Genomic DNA, 6,000 nt, shown 5'->3' on the forward strand with positions numbered 1-6,000 from the left:
TTGCTTGGTTCTCCTTGCTGGGTGCCCAGCCAACCTTAGAATCATAGAATCATAGAGTTGGAAGAGACCCCAAGGGCCATCCAGTCCAACCCCCTGCCAAGCAGGAAACACCATCAAAGCATTCCTGACAGATGGCTGTCAAGCCTCTGCTTAAAGACCTCCAAAGAAGGAGACTCCACCACACTCCTTGGCAGCAAATTCCACTGCCGAACAGCTCTCACTGTCAGGAAGTTCTTCCTAATGTTTAGGTGGAATCTTCTTTCTTGTAGTTTGAATCCATTGCCCCGTGTCCGCTTCTCTGGAGCAGCAGAAAACAACCTTTCTCCCTCCTCTATATGACATCCTTTGATATATTTGAACATGGCTATCATATCACCCCTTAACCTTCTCTTCTCCAGGCTAATCCTTGTCTCTGCAAGAAGTGCCTAGCTGCTCCGTCAGGTCGATGGACCATCCTGTCCAATGCCCTGTTCTCAAAATGGCCAACTAGATGCCCTAATGCCAAGCTTGGTTCTCCGGCTGTTTTTGAACTGCAACTCCCATCATCCCTAGCTAGCAGGACCACTGGTCAGGGGTGATGAGAGTTGCAATGCAAAAACAGCCAGAGACCCAAGTTTGGCAAACCCTGCCATGGTAAATTCACAGCAGAATTCTCCCCTCCTGCAGTGGAGCCAGAGGCCCATCTAGCCCAGCATCCTATTCTCACAGTGGTTGACCAGATGCCTGTGGGAAACCTGCAAACAGGAACCAAGCACAAGAGAAAATCTCCCCTTCTGTGATTTCCAGCAACTGGTATTCAGAAACAGGGGCGGAGCAAGGGAGTGCGTTGGGGGCGGGACGCCCCGGGTGCCACTCTGGAGGGTGTGATACTCGGCGCCCCCTGCGACGCCCAAGCCAAGTCCCGCTGCCCGGTAAATAGCGCACGGTGACAGCTTGCTCACAAACCTGCTTGGTGCGCGCTTTCCTTTTTCCAGCTGGGGTGGAGGCGAGGGCCGGGCCAGGGAGGGGCATCACTATGTAGCGCCACATGCGCATGCATGATATGGAGCAGCGGCGGCAAACCGCAAGCAAGCTGCGTAGTCAGCCTCGCTCCGCAGCTTGCTCACAAACCTGCTCGGCTGCCTCACTCCGCGGCTTGCTCGCGGTTTGCCAGCTCCGCCGCTCCGTAGCGCACATGCGCAGCGTCACAGTGACGCTGTGCTTCACCAAGTGTGATCCAGAGGAGGGCAACCAAAATGGTCAAAGGCCTGGAAACGATGCCTTATGAGGAACAGCTTAGGGAGCTGGGTATGTTTAGCCTGGAGAAGAGAAGGTTAAGGGGTGATATGATAGCCATGTTCAAATATATAAAAGAATGTCATGTAGAGGAGGGAGAAAGGTTATTTTCTGTCTCCTCCTTTGGAGGTCTTTAAGCAGAGGCTTGACAGCCATCTGTCAGTGTTTCCTTCTTGGCAGGGGGTTGGGCTGGATGGCCCTTGTGGTCTCTTCCAACTCTATGATTCTATGATTCTACTAAAAAGGTGGCAGCCACCAGGATGTTAGAATATTAGAACAGAATGACATTCTCCATTTCCTTTGGAACAGAGTGAGTGGAGACAAAAGCAGCACCGTTTTTCCTACCTTCTTTCTTTATTCACTATTTTGCAACTTCACAGGTGCACCATCATAACCAATGATGCAACGGATCACATACCTGCAGGTTAAGTACAGCCGCCTGAGCAACAGGCCATTGTAGGACTGCATTTATTGACTGAGCATCTTTGACACAGAAGCGCTAGAAACACGGAATGTACATAGTTTAACAAACACCCATAATTTTAAACAGGGCTTATTAAAAACAAACATGGCGGCTGAAGGCACCGCGCTCCCCACCCCACCCCAGTAAATCACAGCCGCCAATTGGGCATAGATGTTAAGGGAGACAGAAATGAGATTCTGGACAATTCTCCTATAACTCAGTAAGAGGTGATGCCGAGCAAGTGCTCATTCTCAGCATTGGTCCCCCCACCAGCAAAACTCGCACACTTTACAGCAGGTGTGGGGAGCCATGGGCCCATCTAAATGTTTCTGAACTATAGTTCCCATCAGCCCCGGCGGGCATGGCCAGTGCCCAGGAATATGGGAGTTGTAGTCCAGCAATAGATGGAGCGCCAGGTGTTCCACAAACACACCTTTCAGCAACCTGGCACCCTCCGGGTGTTGCTGAACTACAACTCCCATCTGGAGGGTGCCAGGGTAGCGCCAGCTGCCTTACAGGATTTCTGATTGCGGAACACAGTATACATACATGAAGTTCAATCGCCACTTTTTTCTATTTACGGATTTATTCTAGGCACAGCCAAATTTTTCTTGTTGAGCCTTGTCTCATTAGATAAGTGTTAAAGCATTCCCGCTCCTTTTGGACTACATCAATCGATTTATTCCTTAATGATTCGTTCCTTTTTTCGAGTTCCGGGTACTCGCGTAACTTTAAATTCCCATTCTTCTCTAGCAGGGATCCGTTCATTTTTGCTTATACCAAGATGAAGACATGAATTGAAATATAGGGGGGAACTGCATTAGGTAGATAGAATGAATCGTGGTCAGATAGATGGAAGTCGAGAATAAATAGAAAGTGATTTATTCCAAAAGGGAAAGGACTTTGTTTGAGAACTGATGTTTTGGGATAGCGTTGTATAGTTAATTTCACTTCATTTTTGTTCATGATTCCCCTTTTTTCTTATTGTTTATGTTCTTTGCTTTGTTTCTTTGTTTTCTGTAGATTTGTTTGTCATGTCGAGTCTTGTTTGTATTTGCACAAAAACTCAATTAAAAAGAAGAAGTTCAATGGCCACTTATATAAATGCTAATTAATAGTTTCCTGCCCACCTAGCAGTTTGAAAGCACATCAAAGTGCAAGTAGATAAATAGGTACCACTACAACAGGAAGATAAACGGTGTTTCTGTGCGCTGCTCTGGTTCGCCAGAAGCGGCTTAGTCCTGCTGGCCACATGACCCGGAACCTGTACGCCGGCTCCCTTGGCCAGTAAAGCGAGATGAGCGCCGCAACCCCAGAGTCGTCCGCGACTGGACCTAATGGTCAGGGGTCCCTTTACCTTTTTCTTAATTAATAATTGCATTATAATTGCTATATTGCTGTATTAGAGTTAGCATTACAGGGACAGCTCAAGGATAGCAATAGGTATTCTCAGGATTCCGATGCCACAGCACCCTCTGGTGGTGGCTAGCCTGAAGTGCTACAGAAGCTTTAACTGTGGCAGCCTTCTCCAAGCTGATGCCCAGCTGTGCGGGCTGGGGCTGATGGGAGTCATAGTTCAAAACATCTGGAGGGCGCCAGGCTGGGGAAGGTAGAATCAGAGGCTCCCTCCACCTAACATACGTGTATTTCCCCAAATACTTCCTTCCCTCGCCCCAGACAATGAGCAGGTAGCTCCATTGCAATTATGGAATTGCCCACTTAATATTGATATGATCTGGCCCTCGCCTCTCCCATTGCCTGGCTAGTGGGAATCCTAGTATGTCTTCATTTCTTTCCTCCTTTAGGATATGTAAGGGAAGGGGATTTTGATTTAGAAGCTGCTTAACTTTCTCTCTCCGAGACTCTGTGCGAACTGAAGCACAACCCTTCCAGAGAAATTCACACACCTCCGAATTTTGCAATGCAGCCCAAGAAATGGATGCAGAATTGCAAATATGCAGGTTGCTGAAAATGTATGGATCGGTGAAAATTAACATACAGACATGCATTCTATTAGGGGAGATTGCTTTGCAAAAATGAGCGCAAAATTGCATACACACGCATGCATATATTAGAAGAATTTGGCATTGAAATGCTGACTGATTTGCATGAAGACTTTTTCTTCTTTTTTTTAAAAAAAAGCTGACTGATGTTGAACTGTGGAGAACTGAATTTAAGATTTGAAAAATTAGAAACAAAAATGGACAGATTTGCCCACCTCTGCTCAGGAAGGAAGTCTTCCTGGGCATAGCTGTCAACTTTTCCCTTTTCTTGCGAGGAATCCTATTTGGAATAAGGGAATTTCCCTTAAAAAGCGCGGGGGGGGGGGGAAGTTGACAGCTATATCCCTGGGGCTGGAAGACGATGATGACAAAAAGTCAGGAGGGAGGCTGATGGGGGGGGGGGGAATGGCATGACATGGCAAGAAGACTGAAGACAGCACTTCAAACCGCAACATTTTGTTGCAGACCACACCTGCTTTTCCAAAATGCATTTGGAATTGCAGGTATTTAGCTACCTGGTATTTGCTGCAGCAGCAAATGTTATTAATCTGCTGCTACCCATTTTTTCTTTTAATTATGCTGCTTTCTTCATAATTTTTTTTGGGGCGGCGGCTATGGCTTATTGCTACAATGTTACGACATAGCTGATGTCAGATTGTTCTCTTTAATTTGTAACTTTTAATGGATAAAATGGTAAATAGAAGTGCCAATTATTTTCGCTGCCTGGGAATCTCCACTGCAAAGTGGAAGCGGATCTAACAGAGCATCTTAATTTGGCTCTCGAAATGCTCTCCTGGAACCCCAACCGGTCCCAGTTTGGGAATCAATGCTCTGAACCCACAACAGGTCAATAATACACACATGCAAGGAAGAGCGGCTAAAAAAAAATGTTTAGAGGAGATGGTGGCGCTGTGGGTTAAACCACAGAGCCTGGGGCTTGCCGATCAGAAGGTCGGCAGTTTGAATCCCCGCAACGGGGTGCGCTCCCATTGCTCGGTCCTAGCTCCTGCCCACCTAGCAGTTCAAAAGCACGTCAAAGTGCAAGTAGATAAATAGGTATCGCTCCGGTGGGAAGGTAAACGGCGTTTCCGTGCGCTGCTCTGGTTCATCAGAAGCAGCTTAGTCATGCTGGCCACATGACCTGGAAGCTGTACACCGGCTCCCTTGGCCAATAAAGCGAGTTGAGCGTCGCAACCCCAGAGTTGTACGCGACTGGACCTAACAGTCAAGGGTACCTTTACCTTTAAAATAACAGCACACCTAGCAGACACAAGAGATTTAAAGGCTGGACCAGGGGAGGAAATGCAAGGACCAAAATGCAGGGACCGACAAAAATATACACATAATAAAATGGGCTCTAGTAGTTTAACAGTTAAAGTACCATTCAAGGTGGCTCTGCCGGAGGACACAGTCAAACACCAGTTCAAGAGTCTATTTCATTCCCATTCATGCCCCTTAAGCTATCTTTTCATTCATTCAAAACTTCCCTGAATGCTACATGATCTTAAAGCAACACAGCTGTTCTCCTGGGTGTCTCTGTTGCTTTTAGCCAAGGAGGCAGGCGCTGCCTCTTGAGAAAAGACCTGGAAGGCAGAAAGCCATGGGAAAGTCCTTTGTTGCAACAATTAGTACCTAGATTTGCAAGGGATGGGGAAAGGAAGGGGGGATATTTTTGCAGAAAACTTAGCAGTGCTTAAAAGAGGGGAGGGAGGACGAGAGCTCTGTTTTCTCTTTGCAAGTTGATGAACTTCTATTATTCATTTTTCCCACCCCTTCTGAAAAACAACAACTTTGCAGCAATAAGTAGGGAAATGGCAGCTCTCTGGATCTTGGACTGCAGCTCTCATCATCATTCCTGGCCCTTTCAATCCATGACAACTCAGATCAGAAGGGGAAGTTCCACTGAGGCTCTTAGAGCTTACTCGCAAGTAAGCAGATGCAGCCAGACACCATTGATGCTCTTCATAAAGTTCCTAGTGAATCTGCAAAGATTCTCTGAGTGTGAAATGTCACCCAGCACTGATGTTCTGCTTTGGCAGTTCTTAAGGCTAACAGCTCACCTTCCTCTCCTCTCTCTCTCTCTCCCCCCCCCCCACGATATTTTAAGGCTTTTTAAAATTGGTCTTTGTCATTCTGCCAGATTAATTGGTGCCGGTTGTCATATAAGCTCCCCGCAAACAAATTGAGAAGAAACGCTCAACAAATAGCCTAACCTTTGTGCAAGCGGATAAAGAGGAATGGTCAATAAAGCATGTCGTC

This window comes from Lacerta agilis, chromosome 6, assembly GCF_009819535.1.
Source record: "Lacerta agilis isolate rLacAgi1 chromosome 6, rLacAgi1.pri, whole genome shotgun sequence".
Classification (NCBI taxonomy): Eukaryota; Metazoa; Chordata; class Lepidosauria; order Squamata; family Lacertidae; genus Lacerta; species Lacerta agilis.